A 27,872-nucleotide genomic window follows, 5' to 3' on the forward strand; every position below is an offset into this window, starting at 1 on the left:
CATCCACTCTTTATCATATGATAGATAATTATTCTACAGAATACATAATCACCACTATTACCTTTTAGGTAAGTTGTTTTGTATTATCTGTCCTTCCTGACTTACGAGAATATGAGCTGCGTGAAAGATTTTTAACATTTTTTTCCCTGCTGTATTTCCAATAACTAACACGGTGCTTAGCACATAAGAGCCACTCATCAAGTGATTTTTGAATAAGGGATAAGTGGCAATTAAAAGTTTGGCATCTGGGGAAGTTGCTCTTCTAAGATATATGGTTAAGGTTCTGTAACCACAAATACTTGTATTTTTAAAATCATTTTGTACATTTGACTTAAACACAGGATTGTCCTTTCTATGTAATCCACGATATGGCCAAAGTACATTATTGTGAAGTTGCACCTGTACCATTTGTACTGATGTTAAAAAAATCATGAATATTCACATATTTTACCAATGTCCTTAATTATCATTAGCAGGTGTTTTCAACACACAAACACTTCTCTATCATATATAAGGAATTTTATGGCTCTGGATGCACTAGTAAACATTTGAAGAAATTGATTACTCCAAGGCATGAATGGTTGTAGCTCTTAGAGCTTTATTTGAGATCTAATTTTATTCAGAATTGTCAAAAGTAAATAACTACTGACTGAATTTATGCCAATATTCCAGAGACATATGATGTTATTACAAAAAGAAAAATAATGCACCTCTAAGAAATCACATTCTATTTACACAATGGAATTTGTAACATCTTGACTGATAGAACAGTTTAGAATGTTATGCACATGGCATTGGATATATCTGTATAAAAGTATAGAGATATCTTACTTGTAAGATGCAGAAGTTAACTTCTGCTAATTAATAGGAAAATTTCATTAAAGGAATATCAAGCAGCTGCAGAAATGTGGGGAGAAATGAAAAAGCTGGCTCAAGAATGGGATTCTACATGTTCAGGCAGAAACACATGGGAGAACCCTGGTAAAACCTGGGATATTGAGCCTTTAAATTCTGATCAGCCTTCTCTGTTCAGTGGAAGAGGTCTCTCCATTCCCAACAGAAACAGCAACCACATCCACAGCAGGATTCACCTCACCATGTACAAGAGTGGTTTCTCTGGCCCCAGTGGTATCAGCCTCTCTCCCCACAGTAATATGTTTCTTTCCAATTTTGCATCGGGGGGGGGAGGGGACAGACTATATTGGCCTCCTCTAAGGTGGTTGCCATGCAAGATATTGCTGATTCTTCCTAAAATCCAGTCCATCACCTCGCTTTCTTCTAGATCTATAACTAGACACAAGTCACCACAGTCCCTAAAATCGAGGTTACAGCATGGAACCCAGGAGTAGGTGTGGTACACTTCAAAGGACTCTTAAATTTCCTAATTTATGTAGACAAATATAAGAGGAACATGTGTGGGAATGGCTAATAAGGGTGTGTGGTAATGGTGTAAGAAAGATATGGTTGGACAGGCCAAATTTGGTAATACAGGCTCACTAAACAGAGATTGTGTGCCCAGTGTTGCAGACCAGGAAGTCCGAAAGAAAGAAAGGTTAGGGCTAGGGTTAGGTTTAGGGTTAGGGTTAGGGTTGCAGATGGGCTGAAACAGGGACCAAAAATTGTTTCACGGTGAGTGCATTGGAAGCACCCAATCTGTCTTGGTTTCATGCAGAGGAAGGGACTCAAAGGCTAAGAAAGACTGGCATTTCAGGGTTGTATTTTTCCCTTCCCACATAGACACTCTTCACTGAGAGGGTCCAGAAGACGTACCTTGTACCACTACTGTCTTGGCCCTGGGGTCCCTGAAGAGCTCGGTGATTGTTCTCTGCACAGACCATGCCCTCAGAACCACGGTCTCTGAACAGGGAACTCAAAATGCACTGAGAGTGACTGGGTTCCCGGGTGGCACGTGGTGGTGCTCACCTCTGCCGAATGTGAGATGAGTGTGGTTGCGATGGACAGAGGAGGTGTCAGACGGCCATCAGATAAGCTGATTCCTGCGGATCTATGGCTTTGGCTTGCTGATTCTGGGGTTCCTAGAAGCTGTTTCATTTGGTTCCTCTTAAAACCAAAAAGGAGGCACAGTGTCGAGTGGGCCTCTTTGGTCTTTGGAGGCAATGGAATTCTCATCGGGTGTGTTACTCCGGCCCTTTGACCAAGGGACTAGTAAAGCTGCTAGTTTTAAGTAGGGCCCAGAACAAGAGACAGTTTTGCAGTGGGTCCAGGTTGCTTTGCAAGCTTTTCAGCCACTTCAGCCACGTGATCCAGTAGACCCAATGGTGCTGGAAGTGTTCGCGGAAGACAAAAATGCCATTTGGGCCCTGATAGGCCCCCAAGGTGAATCGCAATGCAAAGTCTTAGGATTTTACAGCAGACCCCTGACATTCTCTGCACATCTGTATTTTGAGAAGCAGCCCTTGGCCTTAGAGCCTGAATGCTTAATGATGGGCTGTGTAACTGGAGCTGCTCATCATGACCTTGGCATGATCTGACCTACAAAGCCAATGCCACTGGATGTGCACAGCAGTGTTTCATCATCAGACTGAAGGGGTGGGTGTGTGACAGGACCTGAGCAGACCCCGAAAGCCTTACATTACATGCAGAAGGGACCTGATCCCATGGTCCCCAGTCCTGCTGCACTGCCATCTCCCTCCCAGCCCGCACCCTGGCCTCATGGGGAGTTCCCTAAGATCAACTGACAGAGAAAGAGAAGACTCAGGCCTGAAAACTCAGAGAAAACTCAGATGGTTCTGTCGACACAAAGATGGCATTTGTACACTACGGCCCCTTTGGGGGACATCCTCAAAGGACAGAACTTTAAGCAGTGAGCAGGACTATTCGTATATATGTATGTGCGTATACATATACACACATGCATACACACACGCATACCCCTCCCAGTTCTTACAGAAAGCAACTTGTGCTGTTTAAACAGAAAAGAATGAAGTATAAGGATATTGAGATTAAGCGCAGAAATGTGGGGAGAAATAAAGACGAAGCCTCAAGACTAAGTTTCCGTTACAATGACGCAGTCATGCCATAAATATGATCTGATAAAAGAAACAAACGAAAATACCCATTACTGCTGCCTCAAAAAGTCTTCCACTCACCCCAGTGCTGCCTCCAGACATTCCTTCTGCTCATTTCTACCAGCCCTGAAAGCTAGAGGCCTTCATTTGACCTCTGCCAATAAAAGGGATTCCAGTTGAAGTTTTCTTTTCTTCCCTTTTTTTATTTAAAATCATCAGAGGCAACCCAAGGAACTTTCCTCCTTTTCTTTTACTTCTGGCAGAGGTAAATCCAATTAGTGGATTCAGATCCCGGCAGGTGGTTTGGCTGCCTAAGGGGCTGAGGAACCATGTTTTGTGCACCCTGGTTTGGAGAGAAAAGGCCAGTAAGTGTTAGCAATTATTACAAATAAAAGCTGGAGTGACGGGAAGGTAGAAAACCCTACCACCGGAGCTGGTATCTTTTTTATGATGGCATCCGGAGACAATACGGGCAATATCTGTGCATCCGAATAAGGTACTTGTGCTAATGCCGAGGGCCATTCCCTGTAAGAGACACTCTTGAGAGCCTTCAGCTGGTAGTGATCTGGACCATGTGCCACAGGATCTAGTGGATTCATCATGAATGATGATTTTTTGTTTGTTTGTTTTAGGGCTGTACCTGCGGCATATGGAGGTTCCCAGGCTAGGAGTCGAATCACAGCTGTAGTCCCAGCCACAGTAACATAAGATACTAGCTGGGTCTGTGACCTCTACCACAGCTCACGGCAATGCCAGATCCTTCACCCACTGGGCAAGGCCAGGAATCAAACCCACGTCCTCACCGATCCTCGTCGGGTTCGTTAACCACTGAGCCATGATGGGAACTCCTAATGACAAATTTTGTTCTTAGAAGTAAGGGACTAAAAATTCAAAAGCCAAATCTATACAAAGGTTGCCCTTATGTTTAAAAATCTAACCACTCTATGTTTTCTTGTTCGAAAATTTTCAGTGCTAAGATATTGTGGCCATGAAAACAGATTTAGAATCTAAGTGAATGCTGTCACGTTTCAGACTAATGATGGAGAATTCATGTGCAGAAAAGACACAGTGGTTAGCAGAGCCACTGTGCCGCTAGCTTGGACAACACAGAAAAGTATCTGAGCAGCAATGGTCAGATGATTGAATATCTAAGCTCCACTCACTCCGGGGTGCACAGTGGGTAGGTCCTTCAGACAGATGTTGTCTCAGCTCTCCTGGTGCTAAAACAACATCTCATCAGCAGACTTCAGGGCAGCACAGCATGAGCACACTTGCACTGATGTAGCACTCGGGGCTTGAGCCAGACGCTGCCCTCCTGTGGCTGTCCTTCCAGGAGCTCAGGGCAAGGCTGGCCATGCCACATCCGTTGGGATGGTCTTCACTGCAACGGGGATGACACGGTATTCTTTACAGAAAAATAAATCCGACTTGACTAACCTTCCCTATCGTAAGCGCACAACACGCCTTCATTTTAAATTATAAAGTGCCGGAGTTCCCGTCGTGGCGCAGTGGTTAACGAATCCGACTAGGAACCATGAGGTTGCGGGTTCGGTCCCTGCCCTTGCTCAGTGGGTTAACGATCCGGTGTTGCAGTGAGCTGTGGTGTAGGTTGCAGACGCGGCTCGGATCCCGCGTTGCTGTGGCTCTGGCATAGGCTGGTGGCTGCAGCTCCGATTCGACCCCTAGCCTGGGAACCTCCATATGCCGCGGGAGCGGCCCAAAGAAATAGCAAAAAAAAGACAAAAAAATTAAAAAAAAAAAATTATAAAGTGCCATGCTATGCCTTTTAGGTCGACTTGTAAAAGGGAAAAATATACAGAATCACTTATTTCAAGATATATTGTATTCACTGAGTTGTACAGAGCAAATCAATTACAAGAGCAAAAGGATGTTTTGTCTCGAGAACATTGGTATTTTTACACCACACATTGATGACAAGTTCATTAAAAGTCATTTAGTGACCGATGAGAAACACTCACATTTTCACTCAATTTTATGATCATTAAAGCTTAGGTGTTAGTATTTTTCACTGTGGAATATCTTCTTAATATCCAATAATTGATGTCTGTAGAATAATAGACAATTGTTTAGAGAAATATCTGCTGGGAGAAAGGAAGTTGGGGGTTATCGAGATGTTAGAAATGCAGTTGAAAGGTTTTTAGCCTCACAACTCAACAAAGCCCTCTGGGCGTGATTACTGAAAGTGTACAGGGATCCAGGCATCTACTCAACCTGGCTAATGTTGCCACTGTCCAGAATCTTACCAAGAAAAGCACTTTTTTTTTTTTGGTCTTCTTAGGGCTGCATCTACAACATGTGGAGGTTCCCAGGCTAGGGGTCGAATCATAGCTGTAGCTGCTGGCCTGCGCCACAGCAAGCCAGATCTTAGCTTCCTCTGTGACCTACACCACAGCTCACCTCAATGCTGGGTCCTTAACCCCCTGAGCAAGGCCAGGGATCAAACCTGCATCCTCATGGATACTCGTCAGATTTGTTTCCCCTGAGCCACGATGGGAATTCCAAGAAAAGCACTCTTGAAGCTGGTATTTATCTAACTAAAAAGTAGCTTTATTCTTGTTTTCAGAGGACTTTCTGGATACTTTGGAGATAAAGATTTAGATGACAGGATCGGTGACCAGAACTGACTTCAGATACAGCATACCCTTCTAAAAGCTGACGCAGTCAAGCAGAACATTTAAATAAAGAGAATAATATCAAAAGCTTTATAAATACAAATAAGCCCCTTCAGCACCTCCCTATCTTCCTTTTGTATAGAGTAATGAGAGTGATGCTGTCAGATAAGATTTTGCAAAATAAATTTGAATCATGAATACATTAGAAACACATCTGGCAAGGTAAAATCTAGCAGCAAAAAATCTAGCAGCTTTTTGAGTAACATTTACATTTGATGAAAGTATTTATTGAATTTTGCGGTATTTATTAAGACGATCATTTTTCATGATTTGACTTTTTTAAAAATAATGTGTTGTGACCCCTGTAGTCTGTGTTTGCTTGTTCCTAACAAGATAGCCCCCCCAAATACAGCTATTAATCAAAGGAAAGAAGTGTTAGTCTTGACTTAATGTTTATTTATATTAGAAATCAGCTGCATTTGCAATAATATGAAATTGTCAGTCAACTAAAGCGTTTTCTTCATTTTTGCCTAAGAAATTATGTTTGGGTTTTATGTAAAAATATTTGTAATTCTTGTTGACAGATGCTACACTATGAAATAATTTGTTGTTTTCAAATAACTAGCATTTAGGAGTTAGTAAAAATTGATAAACTTTTAAATTCACTCTTTAGTAATCATTTTTCTTTTTATATTTTATTTTTATTCTACTGTTATATATGATTAAAAGACAATTTTATACCCATATATACAGTAAGTGCTTGCATTTATTTATGTCTATAGAAACATATATGGGTATATGTTTATGTATCATAAATCAATCAAAAATCTAATTAATTTAAAAATTTATGCTTCATATTTTCTCTGATTTAATGGCAGAGTCTCACATGTGGTAAAAACCACACACAAATGATGCCATTGCACAGATATTTACAATGATGCAACAATTTTACACAGATCTAATTTAACCTTTCAAAAATATTCTTCTAAATAAAATTTAAATTCATAGTGTATGTTCAGGATTTTCCTTGATGATTTTATCGGGAATTCTAAGAAATATAAAATTACATATGTAAAGATAAATATTTTTATAATATTTTCTTTGTAGTCATGAGTATGCTACATCTACAGATTTAATGATTCTCACAGGTATCTTTTTAGATGTTATATATTGAATCACTTTTCATTTTCTAACTGGTTCTTACGGCTTTCCTAATTCCAGTAGTGAGTATAGTGTTGGGCTCTATTTTAATGCACATTCCTCCTGGTTTCAGCTAGACATGCTTTATCACAGTCGAGCATAAACCTTTATCCCTGGCTTATTAATACTAGATATTTGTGCATTCAGAAACACTTGATGTCGTAAGTGCTTGGGTTCTTTATTTTACTTTATTTATTTATTTTTTGTCTTTTCGGGGCCATACCCACGGCATATGGAGGTTCCCAGGCTCGGGGTCAAATCAGAGCTGTAGCGACCAGCCTACACCACAGCCACAGCAGCTCTGGATCCAAGCTGCATCTGTGACCTACACCACAGCTCAAGGCAAAGCTGATCCTTAACCCCCTGAGCAAGGCCAGGGATTGAACCCACTTCCTTATGGATACTCGTTGGATTCCTTAACCGCTGAGCCATGATGGGAACTCCTTGGGTTCTTTATTTTAAAGTTCTACTTAGAAATAGCCTCTTGAAGGTAGTTAGTATGACATAAAAATGCAGGCAACTTCTGCATAGGTTCACAACAGTAATGTCCCCAAGGCATTATTTTGTTGCGGGTTCTAATAGACAAGGAAAACAACTCAAACCTTGAGTGCTAGGTCCACTTCCTCCTTTAATTCAGTCCTGTTTTTTCTCCTGAATTCAAAACTTTACCATCCTCAACCCAATTCCTCAAATCATGAACTTAAGTCAAAAGGGAGTTAAATTTTTTTTCTTCCTTCCTTTCCCCATCAAGCGTGGCTCATTCTTTTTTTTTTTTTAAAGAGAATGCCACTGTTTATTTCTCTCTTCCGAAGAACTTTAAGCCACAGCCATACCTCAATTCTCTTCTCTTTTTTTTTTATAATTTTTTTTTATTTTCCCACTGTACAGCAAGGGGGTCAGGTTATCCTTACATGTATACATTACAATTACATTTTTTCCCCCAAGCGTGGCTCATTCTATCTTCTAAATATTCCTTCATCATTTTTTTAACTCAGATATCTTGTACCTTGTCTTATTTTTGTGGGTTTCTAATTTGACTGTTACAATCAATTTATAACGGGACCCCTGACCTTTAGCTTTCCTTACTGTATGCCTTTCACTTTATGTGCAAAGTAAATCTGTGTTTGTCCTCATTCTTCTTAGAATCCGCTTAGGAACTGACAGAAGCCCTACAGAAGCAAGACGTATCAAGCCCTATCCAGTCTCGCACTATTATCTCTCACCTCTTTATCACACTTTTGTTTTGATATTACTGGACTCCTGAAGTTTTTTTTTAATGCACAGGTCCCTTTCCTTAAGTCAACTTGTACCTTTTGTTTCATCTCTTCTTTGATTTTTTTCTGATCCTTATTCTTCCACATTAGGCTGCGTTGTTTCCAATTGTCAGAAGTTTTCTTTGGCAGCTCTGACTTATCTCAGACTCCGCAGCCTATCCTAAGGATCTCTTCTGCCGTCTTGTTATTTGTCCTTTTGCTGTTCCTTGTGTTTCTCATCACTTTTCCAGCAGGTTCCCCTGTACCCCCCTTTTAGATCTGTGCACTGGCTTATTTAAGTGATTGCTTTCCAATTGTGATTGCCTCCATCCTATTTCTTACTTCTTTTTATTTAGAGAATCCCATTCAGTATTTCTTTGAGAGTGGGTTCTCTTTTTGCTGTCCTCTTTTCCTACAGTTGGAGAAAGTCTTTATTTCTCTTTCTATTTTAAATGATATGTTTTCTGGGTAGCATATTCTAGGCTGCACATTTTTCCCTTTTAGAACTTTGAACATATCTTGCCACTCTGTTCTGGCCTCTAGTGTTTCTGCAGAGAAATCAGCTGATAGCCTTATGGGGGTCATGGTGTACCAAACGTGTCTGCTTCATCACACATAACATATATCTATCTGTGGTACATGGCTTTGCCTGTTCCACATCCTATGATAAGCTCCCTTGGGAACGTCAGTGTCGATGACAGAGCATCAGCTGACGCAAAGTCAGTGGTCATGGTTTCACAGTTAGGTTGCAAGGAGCTTCCCCCTTATTCCTATTTTCTCCTCATCCTAGTCTTTCCCTTCAGGTTTACCCCAACGTGTTCATAACATCCTTGGGTCTCTCTCAACCCATACTATCTGACTCGAGATATGTTTATTTACTTTGACAGATCTATCAACTTTTCCAAGTAAATTGTGCATAAAAACTAAGAAGACATAACTTTTTACTCCTTTAAAGAAAAAAAGGAACATTTTAACTTGAAATTGTTGATGAGGTATGAATTTTTGTCTGGGATGAAAGTAGATTATAAAACAGAATATTCAAGTTATGTCAAAATGGCAGTTAACTAATAGGATAAGAGTTAAAATCTGTCAGTTGATAGCTATATTGAGAAATGATAGGTCATGGAACCAAGTTTCTGGTGTCGAGTACATTATTATTTAATCAAAAATAGAAAACCCTCTCACTTAAATTCAGATATAATGATAAATTATGTTCTCTTTTGGCATAACCAAACAAATGTTTTATTCTAACTGTTAGATTATGAGTGACACATCTTTGAAATATGTTAAATATAGGTAAAAGGAAGGATAATACCAGTGACAAATGAAAAAAATAAGTTGGCTTCATTTTCCTCAGAATGATAATATAAAAGACTACCTAGTAGAATTTCAAAATATTTTTTCTTTATAAAATTAGCAGTTGCAGTCTTGAACTTTTATCTCAGAGAAATTAAGAATTGCGTTCACAAAAAAACCTGTACACAGATGTTTAAAACAAGCTAATTTCTAATAGCCAAAACCTGAAAATACTGAGATGCTCTTCAGTGGACAAATGAATAAGCAGATCACTGTAGACCATCCCTCGTATGAACTACTACTCAGCAATAAAAAGGAACAGGTTAGGAGTTCCCTTTGTGGCTCAGTTGTTAACGAACCCAACTAGCATCCTTGAGGATGCAGGTTTGATCCTTGGCTTTGCTCAGTGGGTTAAGGATCCAGTGTGGCCACGAGCTGTGGTGTAGGTTGCAGATGCAACTCAGATCCCTTGTTGCTGTGGCTTTGGTGTAGGCCAGTGGCTACAGCTCCAATTGGACCCTAGCCTGGGAACCTCCATATGCTGCAGGTGTGGGCCTAAAAAGACAAAAAGACAATTAAATTAAATTAAGATAAAATAAAATTAAAATAAAATAAAATAAAATAAGATGGAACAGGTTCAGAGTTCCCATCATGGCTCACTGGTTAACGAATCTGACTAGGAACCATGAGGGTGGGGGATTGATCCCTGACCTCAGTGGGTTAAGGATCCCGCATTGCTATGAGCTGTGGTGTAGGTTGCAGACATGGCTCAGATATTGTGTTGCTCTGGCTCTGGCGTAGGCTGGCGGCTATAGCTCCGATTAGACCCCTAGCCTGGGAACCTCCATGTGCAGTGGGTGTGGCCCTAGAAAAGACAAAAAAAAAAAAGAACAGGTTATTTACATGTGTAATGACCTAGATGAACCTCCAAAGAATTAAGTTCAGTGGAAAAAAAGTCCACCCCCAAAGATTATACTTTGGGTAATTCCATCCAATAACATCTCTATACCCTTGAAATGACAACATTACATAAATGGAGAACAGACTGGTGGTTTCCAGAAGGTCATGGGGCCGTGGAATGGGACGGAAGTGGCCATGGCCATGAAAGGGCCGTGGGAAGGGTCCTTGTGATACAGAAATGTTCTGTATCCTTGGTGCTGCTGAGATTGCACTTCGTCCTGCAGATGCAAAAGGCAACATGGCATCTCACTATTCTTTCTTACAAGTGAATTCGTAATTATAAAACAAGAAGTATTTGGATTTTAAAAAGGTAATTATATTGGTGATTAAAGAAGGGTAAGGAGAACTTCCATTCCTCTCTAGTGATATGGTCCTTAAGGCATACAGCAAAGAACTGGGAAGTGGTATGTGCTTTTAACCCAAAGGACACATACATGTGAACGAGGAAGATGTGCTTTAATCTTACACTTTTTAATTTTAAAAATATATTATTCCTAGAAAAGGCAAAAAGACAAAAAATATATTATTGAGACTATTGATTACAAACTGTCTTAAATGTCAGCTACATAGTTTAAAAAATAAGATAATATAAACTTAACTATATATCAAACAACTTATCACATTAAGTACTGTTGTAATAATTAGTTACATGATTTCAACATGTTTATAATTCTTTTTTTTTCCTTAACCAATAACAATGCTAACTTTTGTTAATCTTTCACCGTCCTGGAAACAAATGCAGAGAAGGAAGTGGCACCAAATAAGTTAGTGTTATTAACTATAAAATTGTGTGAGATATTTTGCTAGTTGGCAATAATATAACAATAAATGTTTTCTGCTATTGAGGATCAATACCTGAATAATAAGTGCCAAAACAACTATGAATATAGAGAAAGTATAAAGTTACCTGATATGAATGTCATGCATTATGCAGTGAGAAGGGGTGTGAGTGTGCAAATAATTACTGTTAATGACAAATCAAATATCTAAGGTGAGATTGTTTCTTTTAAAACCTGAGGTAGTGTAATAGTCAAATGAGTTGAGATATTGCTCTAATTAAATCACATTAGATATTCTAGGATATTAATTGTACTTTAAAAAGCATATTTGAAATTTGATTTAAAGTTAAGTACCCTGTGAATTCCCATTGTAGCTCAGAGAAGAACCTGACATAGTGTCTGTGAGGATGCAAGTTCAATCCCTGGCCTTGCTCAGCGGGTTAAAGATCTGGCGTTGCCATAAGCTGCAGCATAGGTCACAGATGTGGCTTGGATCTGGCGGTGCCCTGGTTCTAGGCTGGCAGCTGCAACTCTGATTTGACCCCTAGCCCAGGAATGTCCATATGCCCCAGCTGTGGCCATGAAAAGAGACAAAAGTTAAGTGCTATAACCACTTTCAACCTGTTAACAAAATATTGGAGAAGGAATTATTTATGGTAAAACAGCTGTGACTTGAGTCAGAAACTTAAAATTTCCTCATCTGTTTTATGTTATTTTTATTTGAAATATGTTTTGAGATATTCATGATTTACTTAATTCATTACCTGTTTCTCCAATATTACGATATGTGCAGGAATAATCACTGATGAAATCCACTTACTATTTGGCAATTGTTTACGAAATGTCAAATGCTGGTGTAAGTGGCTAAATCATATATATGATGCCTACTTTTCACCTTGCTTGGTAAAGCTTATAGCTTATTTTTATTTTGCAAATGATAAACTGGTAATTTTTGTGTCAGGGTAGACTCTAGTGAGTGAGGCAAAAAGCTAGGGTAAAATAACCCTAAATTATCTTTTCTTCCCACTCTAATGGTATGTATGCTTGAGAATATGAACTATGATTTATATGCATTAAATCAGATTAGTCCATAAGAATTTGTAATATATAATGGGATAAGTAAATAAAATCCGAGATTATTAGGAAAATATCTTATCCACAAAATTAATGTTATATGTTCTAAAGTCTTTTATCATTCCATCTAGTAGACAAAACCTATCCTAACTAAATGAAGTGAGGTAATGAGGAGACCTACTAATCTATTTGTGGGATTTAAAAAAAAATAAGAGCCCATTTTATTATGATTATTATTATTGAAGTACAGTTGATTTTCAATGTTGTGTTCATTTCTGGTGTCCAGCAAGGTGATTCGGTTTTCCGACTGTCATCTTAAGCACTGATCCATATCAAGTTCTCATTGAGCATCACAGAAAACCAGCCCCTTTCCCAAAGACCAGACTGCAAGAGATTAGTCTTTCAGAAATTGATGATCACTTCTCAATCCACACCTGATCTCCATGTGTGATCAATAAATATTTACAGTATTCCTTCAGAGAACTGCACTGTTTCACCCAGTCACTGATATGGTCATCAACATACCAGAAGACTGCTGAAATGGACAGGACTTTGCACGTCCACCACATCACAGCAGAACAGGCTGATGTAGGCTTCTGCGCTGTGAAGAGTATCCCAGTGTCAGGTCAAATGAATTCTTAACATCCCGTCAGAATCCCCAGATGACTCTATGACTTCAGGGAAATTTTCAAAGACCAAGCCCTTGGAGGCCAAGTGTTATACTGATAATACTTGCATTATTCTAACCACTTCAGAAAGTAAAAGGCTGGTGGGCGTATTCTCCTCGTGTGGTTGATTTGTGCCCTTTGCTGTTGTGTGTTCTAAGTTTATAGTTAAGACCTGAGACATCAGTTGTAGTAAGGAAGGATACCCCATGTTACTGTTCTTTCGGGTCAAAATTATATCAGGAAATAGATTCAGAGCTCCCCTCTTTCTATGGTGTCTCTTAGTTGCTCTTTCCAAGATTGTTAATGAAAAACAAGACATCTTTTTATCTCTTCCCCTGTTCTGGAACAAAACCACTGACTCCTGAATTGATGGGAACATACGCTGCATGAGTAGGTCAGCACTAGCTCATAATTACCACTGGGTGCCAGCTTGTCCTTTTGTGGTACCCAATTAAACGGGCCCTTCCCAAACATAACCATAGGTTGAGGGTACAGACCTTGTCATTGCAGCTTTATCCACTCAGAAAATTCCGGGCAGAACTGCCCACTCCAGAATTCTTCGATACAGTAGCTGGACCACTTAACATGATCAAAAGTTGGAGAAGTAATGGGATCTAAGTCTTAAACTTGTCCAATCCTTGTGGGCAGCTAGGAATAATTACTTTATGTATTGAACCATAGGTGATTTCCATTGAGCTTAAGAGAATGCCAAGTTCCTTTTCTAGGAAGATAAGCATTTCTTGATCATGAGCAATTCAAAATTCACCTTTCACTAGAAGGGTTGGCTATGATCTTAGAAGGCTGATTCTCTCAGTTGATTAAATATAGTAATACGCATATATTAATACACATAAAACTTTCAGATGAAATACTCTAAAATATGTTGCTTATTAGTATATATACAAGTATGTTATTATAATTATTAGAATACATGTAAATAACATATATGCAAAGGTAAGATTAAATACATGAGTGTAGAAGCTGTTGCTTAAAAAGTATAAATGCATTGTCCAAAGCCACACAAAGGTTAATGATGACAGGAGTGCTAATTTTAATTTTCTAAATCTAAACAAGTTTTTCTTACTACATGCGTATATACTTTGGCCTCTGTGTATGTAAAGTAGAAATGTTCAATGTTAAGTAAACATATATAAATTTTACTTAACTGATAACCACTACTTTTCTCCTATATAACATGTGCTTTTATAATATATTTTAAAACTATTTTATACACTGTGTAAAAGTTCTTCTCACATTTGGATTATACTCAAGTTTAGAAATAGATTATTCAAAAAGACTCCTGAGCAATGATGCTGAAAATACCATGTTTAATGTTATTATCAGCATAAAGAAAAAGAACATTACCTGCCTAAAGCAATGCTTAGTATTGTTCAGTTTTATTTGATAATGAGCTAAATGTCATGGGAACCATAAATCATTACTTCTCATTATGTAGAAAAGGCTATTGTAGTAGATGATATTTCTTAGTTGAGAATTTTTTTTTAATAGTGGTTATGGTGTTCCCATTGTGGCTCAGTTGTTAACGAACCCAACTAGTATCCATGAGGTAGATTCCTAGCCTTGCTCATTGGGCGAAGGAACCAGTGTTGCCCTGAGCTGTGGTGCAGTTCGCAGATGTGGCTTGGATCCTGCATTGCTGTGGCTGTGGCATAGGCCAGCAGTTACAGCTCTGATTTGACCCCTAGCCTGGGAACCTCCATATGCCACAGGTGTGCCCCTAAAAAGACAAAAGACAAAAAAATAAAATAAAATAGCAGTTATTACTTTCCCTTGGATTCAATTATAGTAAATTTGGAATATTATAAATTTCAGAAAAAGCAGCAGTGTATGGAAATTGTTGCACCGATTCTGAAATTTTACTGCTCAGGTACACATCCAGGCTCCAATATTACAAGAGTAGGATCTGATAAAATGTGGGGATTTGGGGTTCCTTTTTTTGTTTTTGTTTGCTTTTTTTTTTTTTTAAGCCAGCTTCATATTTTTCACCTGTAAAACTGGAATAATAAGAATATACACTTCTAGGACTGATGGTTTATTTGAATAAAGTGATCAACATGGAAGTTCTTAAGGAAAATGTTTGATATTGAATATGTTACCCTAGAAAATGTAAGAGAGATATCTAGATTTCAGTATTGTAAAATATAAAAATAGATTCCTTTTTATATTGTCACACAAAAAGTTTGATAAAACAGTGTAGTATTTTTAACAGCTTCATTTTATAAATTAGAACTCACTCTTTCCTCATTCTATTAATACACACATTTTGTTATTTTTTTAAATTTATATTTTTCTTCCTATGGCCACAGCTGTAGCTCATGGAATCCCTGGGATAGGGATTGAACCAGAGCTGTGGCTGAGGCCTATGCCACAGCCATGGCAACACCATACGTGAGCCACATCTGTGACCTATGTCACAGTTCGTGGCAACACCAGATTCTTAACCCACTGAGCAAGGCCAGGGATCAAACCCACATCCTCATGTAAACATCAGGTTCTTAACCCACTGTGCCACAACAGGAACTCATTATTTTTAAATTGAATTTCAGATTCACTAACATTTAGTGGCTATGGTGATAAGGATTGGAATTTGGTTTTTAAAAATCTGGGAGTTCCCACTGTGGCACAGTGGGAATGAATCTGACTAGGAACCATGAGGTTGTGGGTTCAATCCCTGGCCTCACTCAGTGGGTTAAGGATCCGGTGTTGCCTTGAGCTGTGGTGTAGGTGGCAGACATGGCTCGGATCTGGCATTGCTGTGGTTCTGGTATAGGCCAGTGGCAACAGCTCCAATTAGACCCCTAGCCTGGGAACCTCCATATGCCACAGGTGTGGCCATAAAAAGACAAAAAAATCTACTTGAAGAAGTTTCTATCCTGGTGCAGCAGAAACTAGTCCGACTAGGAACCATAAGGTTGCGGGTTAAGGATCTGGCATTGCCAGGCGCTGTGGTGTAGGTCACAGACATGGCTTGGATCTGGCATTGCTTTGACTGTGGCATAGGCAGGCGGCTGTAGCTATGATTAGACCCCTAACCTGGGAACCTCCATATACTGTGGGTATGGCCCTAAAAAAGCAAAAAAAAAAAAAAGATAATAAACAAAAATAAAAATCTGCCTCTTATTTCCAGATGCAGTGGATTATAGAAAATTACCATAAATTTAATCTTCTCTTATGTTATTAGACAATTGCTTATAAGAGCTTTAAAAATATTCGCCATTCACTTGCTCTGTAGATGAAAGTTATGAAAACATGCTGATGTCTATTTTTTATGCATTATACTTACTAATGTTAAATAACTGCCATAATACAATGAGTATTAGAGTGAAGTTTTGGCAGGCAGCTATGCTTATGACTATACCAACAGCAGTGCACCTGAGTTATACTTTTGAATAGAAAGAAAACAAAGTTTATGAAACTTTAAAACATTGCCATTATTTATTCAAGCAGGTAATTGCCATTTAACAATTTTAAAAACATTATCGAGTTTTATTTTCTCCAGTTATATAAGAAAACTATTTTAAAGTGCAAAAATATTAAATGTATAGCTTAAAGGGTTGTCACAATTTAAATAAACACATTATTATTGTAACATCTGAGATCAAATTATATTGTCAGCAACCTATATGTCATGCTTGCCACTCACAGTTATTGAGTCAAACTCTTATCACCGTAAATGGCTTTATCTGTTATCAATCTCTATATAAATGAAAATATATATTGTGTAGCCTTATTTATGTCTTCTCTTACCAAATAAAATATTTGGGAGATCTATCAGTAATGTTATAAGGAGCAGCATGTCATTCATTTCTTTCTCTTTAGTTTCTCATTACAAGAATATTCTAAAGTGTAAGGATCACTTCTGCTGATGGATATTTGGGTTGTTCGAATTGGAGGCTTTTGTGAATTCTGCTGTCAGAAAAGTATTTTACATGGATGCATTTTACGCATTTATATGGTGTTAATTTAGATACGTGCCAGGGATAGACTGTTTGGTCTTAGTGTTCCTGTGTTCTGCTTTGATAGATGCTGCTAATCCGTTTTCCAAAAAGGTTGCAGCAGTTCACATTCTAGTCAGCAGAGTGTGGAAGATCTGGTTGTAGCACATGTTCTTCAACTCTTAGTACTTCCAGCTTTTAAAACGGCTATTCCGGGGAGCATACAGCAGTATCTTATTGTGGAATTAATGTCTATTTTCCTATGTCCATTTGCTTTCTGACCATTTAAAAATTTCTTTGGTTGCCTGTACCTTTCATCTTCTCCTTCTCTTTTTTCTTTCTCCTAGCTCCCCTCCTTATGATTATAATTATTAGAGACTATTATTTTCAAAAGCCTAAAGACGCAAAGACCACTGGGAAGGAAGCCTTCAGCCTGACAAAATCAGATTTACAGACCCGAGAGAGCCACATGGAGAACTCCAAAAGAACCCAACAGTACCACTCCAGAGAGATTAGGCAAGCATCTTTCCTGCGGTTTGGCTTCTCACCAAATATGTCATAAGGGAGTCTACAGGAAGCCAGGAAGCAAGGTCGTAAGGTCATAAGGTCAAGGGGATTTAGGGATGGCGTTTCAGCAGTAATAGATGGGACGGGTAGAGGGCTCTATAGGAAAGCAGAAGTCATTAAAAGAAAAGGTATGACGGTAAAATATTTCACAGTTGCTGCAGGACCCTGGGAAAAACAATGCTTCTAGTGAATTTGCAGCTGGCTTTAGCTGTGTTTGTCCCTCCATGTAGTTAATGGCAGGGCTGATTTTTCCCTTTTTCAGTCCAAGTTGGTTTTCACTCTTTTAGTCACAAAGAGGCTTTCACTCTTTTAGTCACAAAGAGGCTTTCACTCTTTCATCATGTGGTCTGGATACAAATCTGTTGTTTTATGCGATAGGACTATCATCTCCCATTCTCTGACTTTTCTTTTTCTCTTCTTAACATCTTTTCAGGATTTTAATGAAGTGGAATTCATGCGTTTTTAGTTCACGGTTAATGCTTGGTGTGTCCTATTTAAGAAATTGTTCCCTAAGCAAAGATCATGAAGGGTTCTTTCCTACATTGTCTTCTAGATTTGTTAATCTACCTTTCACATCAAGTCTACTATTCGCCTGGAATGGATTTTTGTGTATAGTGTAAGATAGGAATCTAAATTATGAGAGTCATCTTTTTTCATCTTTACATATGAATAGTCCTATTGTCCTACAACGTTTCCTGAGAAGATTATTTTTCACTTTGTTACAGTGGTTCTTTTTTCACAAGCTGGGTGACATTATATGCAGGTGGGTCTGTTTCAATACTAAATTATCTTCCGTAGGTCTTCTTAGCTATCCTTCTACCAATATTATTCCATTCTAATTGCAGGAGCAATATGCTAAGTTTTGAGAATAGCTGATGTTAAGTCTCTAACTTTGTTCTCATCTTCAATTGTATCTTCAATTTTCTTTGCCAGTTTGCAACACAGGCGCATGTACACATGCACACACACGCAAACACACACGGACACACCCTCTCACATACATCACTCGAAGTGATGGGTTGATGATGATTGGGATTGCATTGAATCTATAGGCATCTGTGTATCAATTTAAAGATATTTTCCAATTTTAAAATATTTGTTCTTCCAAACATTGAACATGAAATGGTGCTTTTTAAACTGTCTTTATTTTTAATTTCTCATAATTGTATCTTATGACTCTATGTTGAGATCTTGCCTATTTTTATTATTCCAAGATTTTAATTTTTTCATAATTGAAAGGTAAATAATATTCATTTTCAAATCATTTGTTTCCAGAATATAGCAGTGCAATCACGTATTGCACACTGGTCTTTAGGTATCTGGCCAAAGAGATTGATTAACTCTAATAGGCTTTCAGAGTCTTTTGACATTTCCTGTAACACACTTGTATCAATGAAAGCGAATGTCTGTGTTTTCATAATGTTTAGTGGCATTAAATACATATATACATAATGTTCTATTATCACCACCATCCATTGCCCGAACTCTTTTCATTTTGTGAAACAGAAACTCTATACCCATTAAACACTAGCCCCCCTTCTCCCATTTTCCTCAAACCTTAGCAACTATCATTTATATTGTTATGAATATTCGTGTATAAGTATTTCTTGGAGAACATGCGTTCAGTTCTTTTGCGTATATACTGGAAGTGGAATTATGGGATTATATGGTAATTATGTTTTTAATCTTTTTGATAAACCATCACACCGTTTGCCACAGTGGCTGTATTATTTAAATTCCTACCAGCAGTGTGTGAGACCAGTTTATCCACATCTCGATGTTTTTTTTGTTTTTTATTTCATTTTTATTTTTTTACCACTGTACAGCATGGGGACCAAGTTACACATACATGTATACATACTATTTCCTCCCATTGTTGTGTTGCGATGTAAGTATCTAGACATAGTTCTCAACACTGCACAGCAGGATCTCACTCTAAATCCATTCCAAGAGCAATAGTTTGCATCCGTTAACCCCAAGCTCCTGATCCCTCCCAGCCCCTCCCTCTCCCCGGGGCAGCCACAAGTCTATTCTCCAAGTCTATAATTTTCTTTTCTGTGGAAATGTTCATTTGTGCTGTATATTAGATTCCAGTTATAAGTGATATCATATGATACTTCTCTTTCTCTTTCTGACTTACTTCACTCAGTATGAGAGTCTCTAGTTCCATCCATGTTGCTGCGAATGGCATTATGTCGTTCTTTTTATGGCTGAGTAGTATTTGTTTTTTGTGGTTTTCTGTTTGTTTCTGTGTTTCTTTTTGTAGCCAACACAATAGCTGTCTGATGTTGGTTTCGATGTGCGGTTCCCCAGTGATTACTGATGTTGACCATTCTTCACGTGCTTATTGGCCATTTGCACATTGTCTTTGGAGAGATGTCTACTCAGGTCCTTTGCCTGTTTTTGAATTGGGTTTTCTGTTTTTGAATTTTAGGTGTTCTCTATATATTTTGGATATTAATCCTTAACCAGATATATATTTTAGAGGTTTTTTCTCATTCTGTGGGTTACCTTTTTTACTCTATTTTATTTGAAAATAGAGTATTTTTAGAGCAGTTTTAGATTCAAAGCAAAATAGAGCAAAAGGTACAAAGATTCCCCACATACTTTCTGGCCATATTCATCCATAAACTCAACTATGATCAATATCTCCCGCCACAGTGGTACCTCTGTTACAATTGATGCGCTGACACTGACACATCATTATCACTGAAAGTCCATAATTTCCATCATAGATCAGTCTTGGTGCTGTGCAATCTACAGGTTTGGATAAATTTATAATGACATATATCCATCATTATCGTGTCCCACAGAGTACTTTCACTGTCCTACAAATCCTCCCTTCTCTGCCTAATTATCCCTTCCACTCCCTAGCCCCTGGCAACCTCTGATCTTTTTACTGTCACCATAGTTTTGCTGTTTCCAGAATGTCACACAATTGGAATAATATAGGCTATAGCCTATTTGGATTGCCTTCTTTCACTTATTAAAATGCATTTAAGTTTCCTCTATGATTTTTCATGGCTCAAGACCTCATTTCTTTTTTTTAGCTCTGAATAATATCCAGTTGTTTGGATGTACCTCAGTTAATGTATCCATTCACCTCTTGAAGGCATATTCATTCTTTGAAGCTTTGACGATAACAAATAAAGCTGCTGTAAGCATTATAGGCATATTTTTGTGTGGACATAAGCTTTCAAGTCCTGTGGGTAAAGGCAAAGGTGTACAATTACTGGCTGGTATGGTAAGATTATATTTCGTTTTTTAAAGAAACCCTCAACCCTCAAACTATTTCCAAAGTGGCTGTACCATTTTTCATTCCCCCCAGCAATGAACGAGAGTTCCTCTTGCTCCACTTTCTTGCCAGCATTGGGTGTTGCCAGTCTTCTGGATTTTGGCCATTCTAATACATGTGTAGTATCTTGTACGTAGTATGTAGGTACCTCATTGTTTCAATTTCTCTGATGACATGATTCTTTCTACATGCCTCTTTTTGCCATATGTGTATGTTTCTTTGGTTAGATGTCTGTTCAGATCTTCTGCCCACATTTTGATTGGCTTATTTTTTATTACTGAATTTTTTATAAGTATAAGAGTTTTTTATAAGTATTGGGTAACAGTCCTTAAGGAAATGTCTTTTGTAAATATTTTCTACCAGTCTGTGGCTTAACTTCTCATTCTCTTGTCAATGTATTTCACAGGAGAGTTTTTTATTTTAATGAAATCTAGCTTTCTAATTCTTTCTTTCATGGATCTTGACTTTGACGTTGTATCTAAAAAGTTATCAGAAACCAAGTTTATCTAGGTTGTCTCCTGTGTTATCTGTATACATTTTATAGTTTTGCAATTTACCTTTAGGCCTGTGATGGATTTTGAATTACTTTTTATGAAAGGTGTAAGATCTTTTATGCCTCGTTGTGGTTTTTTTGTTGTTTTTTATTTTTTATTTTAGCTTGTAGGTGTCTATGTGTTCTGGACCATTTTTTTTTTTTAAAAACACTATCTATCTTTGCTACATGGTATTATTTCCTTTACTCCTTTGTCAAAGGTCAGCAGACTCTATTTATGTGGGTCTATTTCTGGGCTCTCTATTCTGTTTTGTTAACTGTCTATTCTTTTACCAGTACCACACTGTCTTGTTGACTGTTGCTCTATCATCAGTCTTAAAGTTGGGTATTTAAAGTCCTCCAACTTTATTCCCTCCAATATTGTGTTGGCTCTTCTGGATTTGCACCTCTCCATTTGTATCACAGGGTCAGTTTGTCAATATTCAGAAAATAACTTGCTGGGATTTTGATTGGGATTGCATTGAATCTATAGATCAAGTTAGGAAAAGTTGCTATTAACCATATGGAGGGAGTTCCTGCCGTGGCGCAGTGGAAATGAATCTGACTAGGAACCATGAGGTTGCAGGTTCAATCTCTGGCCTTGCTCAGTGGGTTAAGGATCTGGCATTGCCATGAGCTGTGATGTAGGTCGCAGACATGGCTCAGATCTGGTGTTGCTGTGGCTGTGATGTAGGCTGGCAGCAACAGCTCCAATTAGATCCCTAGCCTGGGAACCTGCATATGCCGTGGGCACAGCCCTAAAAGGACAAAAGACACCCCCCCCAAAAAAAAATCAGTATGGAGTCTTCCTATCCATAAAATACTTTGATTCCATTCATTAGCATTTTATGTTTTTGCTCATATAGATCTTGTATCTATTTCATTAGATTTATACTGAAGTATTTCATTTTGGAGGTGCTTATGTAAATGCTATTATTTGCTTCAAGTTACATTTGTTCATCAAAGGGATATATATAAGAAAGAATTGACTTTTATATGTTAACCTCACAGCCTGAAACTTAGCTATAATAACTTATTACTTGCAGAAGGGTTTGTTGGCCAGTTCTTTCAGATTTTATACCAACCTAATAAAAGTACTCTTAAAGAGGATTTTAAGAGAATACTGTGAAATAATTGTACACCAAAAAGTGGATATCCTAGAAGTAGTGGAGAAAAGTCTTACAAATACACAAATCATCACCCAAACTGAAAAACAAAGAAAAGATAATCTAAACAGATACATAAAGGTTTCCAAACAAAAAAATCCAGAATCTGATGCCTTTGCTGGTGAATTCTACCAAACACTCAAAAATTAACACCAATCATTCTCAAACTCTTGAAGAAAGAGGAGGTGGACACCTCCTGTTTCATGCTATGCGGCTGGCATTACCCCTATACCAAAACCAGGCAAAGAGTCCACACACAATGAAGATGACAAGTCAATACCCCTTAAGAATAAGCATGCAAAAATCCTCAGCAAAGCACTAGTGAATCAAATTTAACAGTGTGTTAAAATAAATATACTGTAATCAGGTGGAATTTATTCCAGAATGCCAGAATGGGTCAATATAAGGTCAATCAATGAAATAACCTATATTAATAGAACGAAGATTAGAGCAATCATCTCAATCGAGCAGAAAAAGCATGTGGCAGAATTCAACACTCTCTCTTTCATGGTAAAAAATACTCAAAAAACTAGGAAGATAAGTAGAATTCCTGAACATAATAAAGGTTATTTATGAAAAACTTCTAGCCAATATCATGCTTAATGCTTTCCTCCAGAGAAAAGGGGCAAGACAAGGACACATTCATTGCTATTATTCAACAACATACTGAAAGTTCTAGGCAGTAAGTTCAGATGGTTATTCTCTATCCAAGCAATGAATAATCCAAAAAGGAAATTAAGAAAACAATTCCACAATAAAAATATCTAAAAGAATAATACCCAGGAGTTCTCTGGTGACTCAGTAGCTTGGGGATCCAGCATTGTCACTGATGTGGCTCTGGTTACTATTGTGGCACGGGTTCAATTCCTGGCCCAGGGAACTTCTGCATGCTGTGGGTATAGCCAAAAATTAACCATAAAAATAAATATCCAATAATTAATTCAATCAAAGAGATGAAAGACTTTAACATAGAAAAGTACACATTTTTAAAGTAAAATGTTTAAAGATCTGAATTAATGGACTGTCTGTGCTCATTGATTGGAAGGTTTAAGAGTGTCAAGACATCAATGCCAGCCAAAGCAATTTACTGATTCAGTGTAATTCCTGCCTTTTTTTTTTTTTTTGGCTTTTAGGGTTACACCCATGGTGAATATGGAAGTTCCCAGGCTAAGGGTCGAATCAGATCTTCAGCTACCGGCATACACCACAGCCACATACACATGGGATATGAGCCATGTCTGTGACCTACACCACAGCTTATGCCATTGATGGATACTTAACTCACCGAGACAGGCCAGAGATCAAACCCACATCTTCTTGGATACCAGTAAGGTTCTTTACCACTGAGCCACAGTGGGAACTCCCCTTATCGAAATTCTGTTGGCCTTTGTTACAGAAATGTAAAAGCCAATCCTTAAATTCCTTTGGAATAGCAGAGGATCCTAAATAAAATAATATTGAAAAAGCACAAATGTGGAGGAATCAAACTTCTTGATTTCCAACTGACCATAAAGGTACAGTAGTCAAAGCAGTGTAGTACTGGCATAACAACGGTTTATAGATTTACGGAATAGAATTGAGAGTTCAAAAATAAATCTATTTATGGTAATTAATTTTTATAAAGGATGCTGAAACTATACATTGAGGAAATAGGAATCTTTTAACAAATGATTCTTAATATCCAAATTGAAAAGAGTAAATTTTAACTCCTAACTCTTACTGCATATAGAAATTAACTAAAAATGGACCACTAACCTAAATATAAGAGCTAAAACTAAAAGTCTTTTATAAAATACATAAGATTTTAGCAGTATCTCTCAGGTATGATACCATAAGCATGAGTAACAAGAGAAAAATACATAAATTACAATTCATCAAATAAAATAACAACTTGTGCATGAAAGGATATTATTAAGGATGTAAAATGGAAACCTACAGAATGGAAGAAATCATATATCATATAAAGATCTAATATCCGGAATATATAAATTCTGCTTCCAATTCAACAACTAGAAGACAACCCAATTTAAAACATGGGCAAAGGAACCGAATAGATATTTCATTAAAGAAGATACAGAAACCTCCAACAGCATATGAAAAGATGGTCTTTGTCATTCGCTATTAGGAAAATGTGAATGAAAACCACATTCTACTTCAATCCTAGAATGTCTCTAACTTAAAAAAAAAAAAATGTGTTGGCAAAGTGTGGAGAAAGTGGAACCTTTGTCCATTGCTGGTGGACATGTAAAGTTGGTCCTGCCACTTTGGAAATAATTCTGGCACTTCCTCAAATGGTTAATTTGAGAATGACTCAACAATTCCATGCTTAAAGATAGTCCCAGGAGATATTAAGGCACATCTTCAATAAAAGTTGGCATGCAAACTCACAGTAGTGTTCTTCATAATAGCCAAAAAGTGGCAACAACTGAAATGCCCATCAAATGATGGCTATTCAACAATGTACGGTAGATACACACAATGGGATATCATTCAGCCATAAACAGGAGTGAAGTACAGATGCATGCTAAAACATGGATGAACCTCAAAATACTATGCTAACTGAAAGAAGCCAGCACATTGTACGATTACACTTACATCAGATGTCGAAAATAGTCAAATTTATAAAGACATAAAGTATGTTAATGTTGGCCAAAGGATGTGGTAAGGGTATTGGGAGTGACTGCTGATGTGTATGTGGTTTATTTTTGAATTATGGAAAGTTCTGCATTAAATAGTGGTACTAGTTGCAGACTGTTGTGAATATATTAAAAACGCTGTGTTTTATAGTTTAAAATAATAAGCATGTTAAACTATTGTGTCCATTTTCTCTTAATAAAAGAAGAAATCTGGAATTCCTATTGTGGCTCAGCGCATTATGAACCCAACTAGTATCCATGAGGATGCAGGTTTGATCCCTGACCTTGCTCAGTGGGTTGGGAATCTAGCATTGCCATGGGCTATGATCTGGGTCACAGATGTGGCTCGGATCTTGCAATGCTGTGGCTGTGGCATAAGCTGGTGGCTGTAGCTTGCAGCTCTGATTCATGCTGGGGGACCTTCTAGATGCAGCAGGTGTGGCCCTAAAAATTAAGAAATAAAAAAAGATGAATTCTTTTAAATTAAAAAAAACTTTTACCTTAAGAAACTAGAAAGAGAAGAGCAAACTAAGCCCAAAGCAGGCAAAAGGAAAGAAAATTAATACTAGAGCAGTAGTAAAGAAAATAGAGAATAGAAAACAAGAGAGAAAATCCATTAAACCAAAAGGTGACTACTTGCACAAATCACCACTATTGCAAAACCTTTGCTAGACTGATGAAAGAAAGAAAAGAAAAGAAAAGAAAAGAAAAGAAAAGAAAAGAAAGAAAAGAAAAGAAAAAGAAAAGAAAAGAAAAGAAAAGAAAAGAAAAGAAAAGAAAAGAAAAGAAAAGAAAAGAAAAGAAAAGAAAGAAGGAAGGAAGGAAGGAAAAAGGAAAAAAGAAAGGGAGAATATTAAAGAAATTTCTGACATGAAAGGCAAGTCGACCCTACTTACCTTAAAAAAGATTAACATGAACGCTATTAACATCTGTATGCCAACAAATTCAATACCCTAGTGAGATGGACACATTCCATAAAGACAGAAACTTTAAGAACTGACTCAAAAGCAAATTAAATGGACCTACATGAAAAGAAATGGAATTCAAATTTAAAAAGTTTTTAAGAAGAATAGCCTAATAGAATCATGCCACTTATGAACTCTGCCAATCATTTAAAGACAAATTAACATTTTTTAAACTCTACAAAACAAATAGAAGGGGGATACTTCCCAACACAGTAGACAAAGCCAGTGTTCCCCTACTATCAAACCAGAAGTATCACAGAAAAAATTATAAACTAATAACTCTTATGAATATACACGTAAAAATCTTCAACAAATTTCCAGCAAACCAAATTCAGAAACATCAAAAAAAGAGTACATGTAATGACCAAGTGGGATTTATCCAAGATATGGACATTAAATTAATACCCAAAATAATTAATGTAATATAATCAATGGTAAACTTTAAAAACACATGGTTATATTCATAAAAACATAGACAATACATTTGACAAAATCTACTGCCCTCTCCTAACAAAATCATTCAATAAAATAGAGCTGAACTTTCTTAAATTGATAAAAGGCATCTACAAAAACCCTGTAGTTAACGTCATATTTAATGGTGAAATAATGAATACTTTCCACCTAAAATCAGGAACAAGACAAAGATATAGCTCATACAATTTCTATTCAGTATGTACTACATGTCTAGCCATGAGAGGCAAGTAAAAGAAAAGAAAGAAATGACATAATAATGTATAGAGAAAAGTCAAGGGCATTCCCCCCCCCCAAAATGAATGGGAACTAAAAAAATCAAGTGGAATACCATTGTTAAGATGTAAGTTTAATATAAAAATATGTATTTGTACATGTTAGGAAGAAACAATCTAAGAGTATAAGAAATAATTTCATTTATGTCTCATAATAAGATAATGAGAAATAATTTAAGTAATTGTAAGACTTGTACATTGAAACTAAAACATTACAAAAAAAAAAACTTTTTAAGATCTAACTAAATGGGAAGAAATCCTGTTTCCATGGATTGGAAGACTTATTATTGTTCAAAAAATATATATTTCCAAAATTGACCCACAGATTCAGTGCAGTCCCTTTAACACTCCCAGCTGTCACCCACTCCCACACCCTGAGTTGTCAGGATCTCTCCACAATAGGGCTCCCAGGTGAAGCACCAGAAGTTGCACCAACTCAGGCAGTTCACTGAGGTGGTGGCCCACACAGAAGATGCCTGTTTTATCAAAGAATATAAGCTGCAAGATGCCACTGGGCAGCTGTCCTTGATCCTGGCCACAGGGCAGAAGCACACCTACCAGGAGAGTGTGCAGAAGACCCCTGCCTACCTCTGGAAGCTGGGAAGATCACAAGAGAAATAGACTTTAAAAGCTATTGATAAACTTTTCATGTTGGCGCAAAAATACTGAGAAAATTCCAGAATAGGAGGCTATCTTTTGATATGGATGTGATGGGGGTTGCCTGAGACAGGTGCCTTGTGGCATTCTACAAGGAAGGTGGAATTAGCAAGGACCTACTTCTTCTAAAGCTCTTGTCAATGTGGGAAGGAATTAAAGCTGGAAAGGAGCTTACAGAGCAAGCCAATGTGATGCTGCTCATCCTCTTCGCCCAGGGGGGCATCTCTGTGGAGGCCACAGTGATGCTCATCTCCCACTTGGACATGCAATAGACAAGGGATCCCAGGAGCCTCTGGAGGACCACCATGTGAAGAGCATCCCCCAAACCTACAACTACTGCAAGAAGTTTGGGTGCAAGACCATGTTGGATGCCTCCTCCCTCAATGCCTGCAAGATCAAGGTGCTGGCAGGCTGTGACATGCTCACCATCTCCTGGGAGAGCTGCTCAGGGACAATGTAA

General features: G+C 37.7%; 1 pseudogene; it reads left to right on the forward strand.

The window, feature by feature from the left end:
- The first annotated feature begins 2,276 nt into the window (after window positions 1-2,276).
- Window positions 2,277-27,872, forward strand: LOC125112432 (transaldolase-like; annotated as a pseudogene).

This window comes from Phacochoerus africanus, chromosome 12 (assembly GCF_016906955.1).
Source record: "Phacochoerus africanus isolate WHEZ1 chromosome 12, ROS_Pafr_v1, whole genome shotgun sequence".
Classification (NCBI taxonomy): Eukaryota; Metazoa; Chordata; class Mammalia; order Artiodactyla; family Suidae; genus Phacochoerus; species Phacochoerus africanus.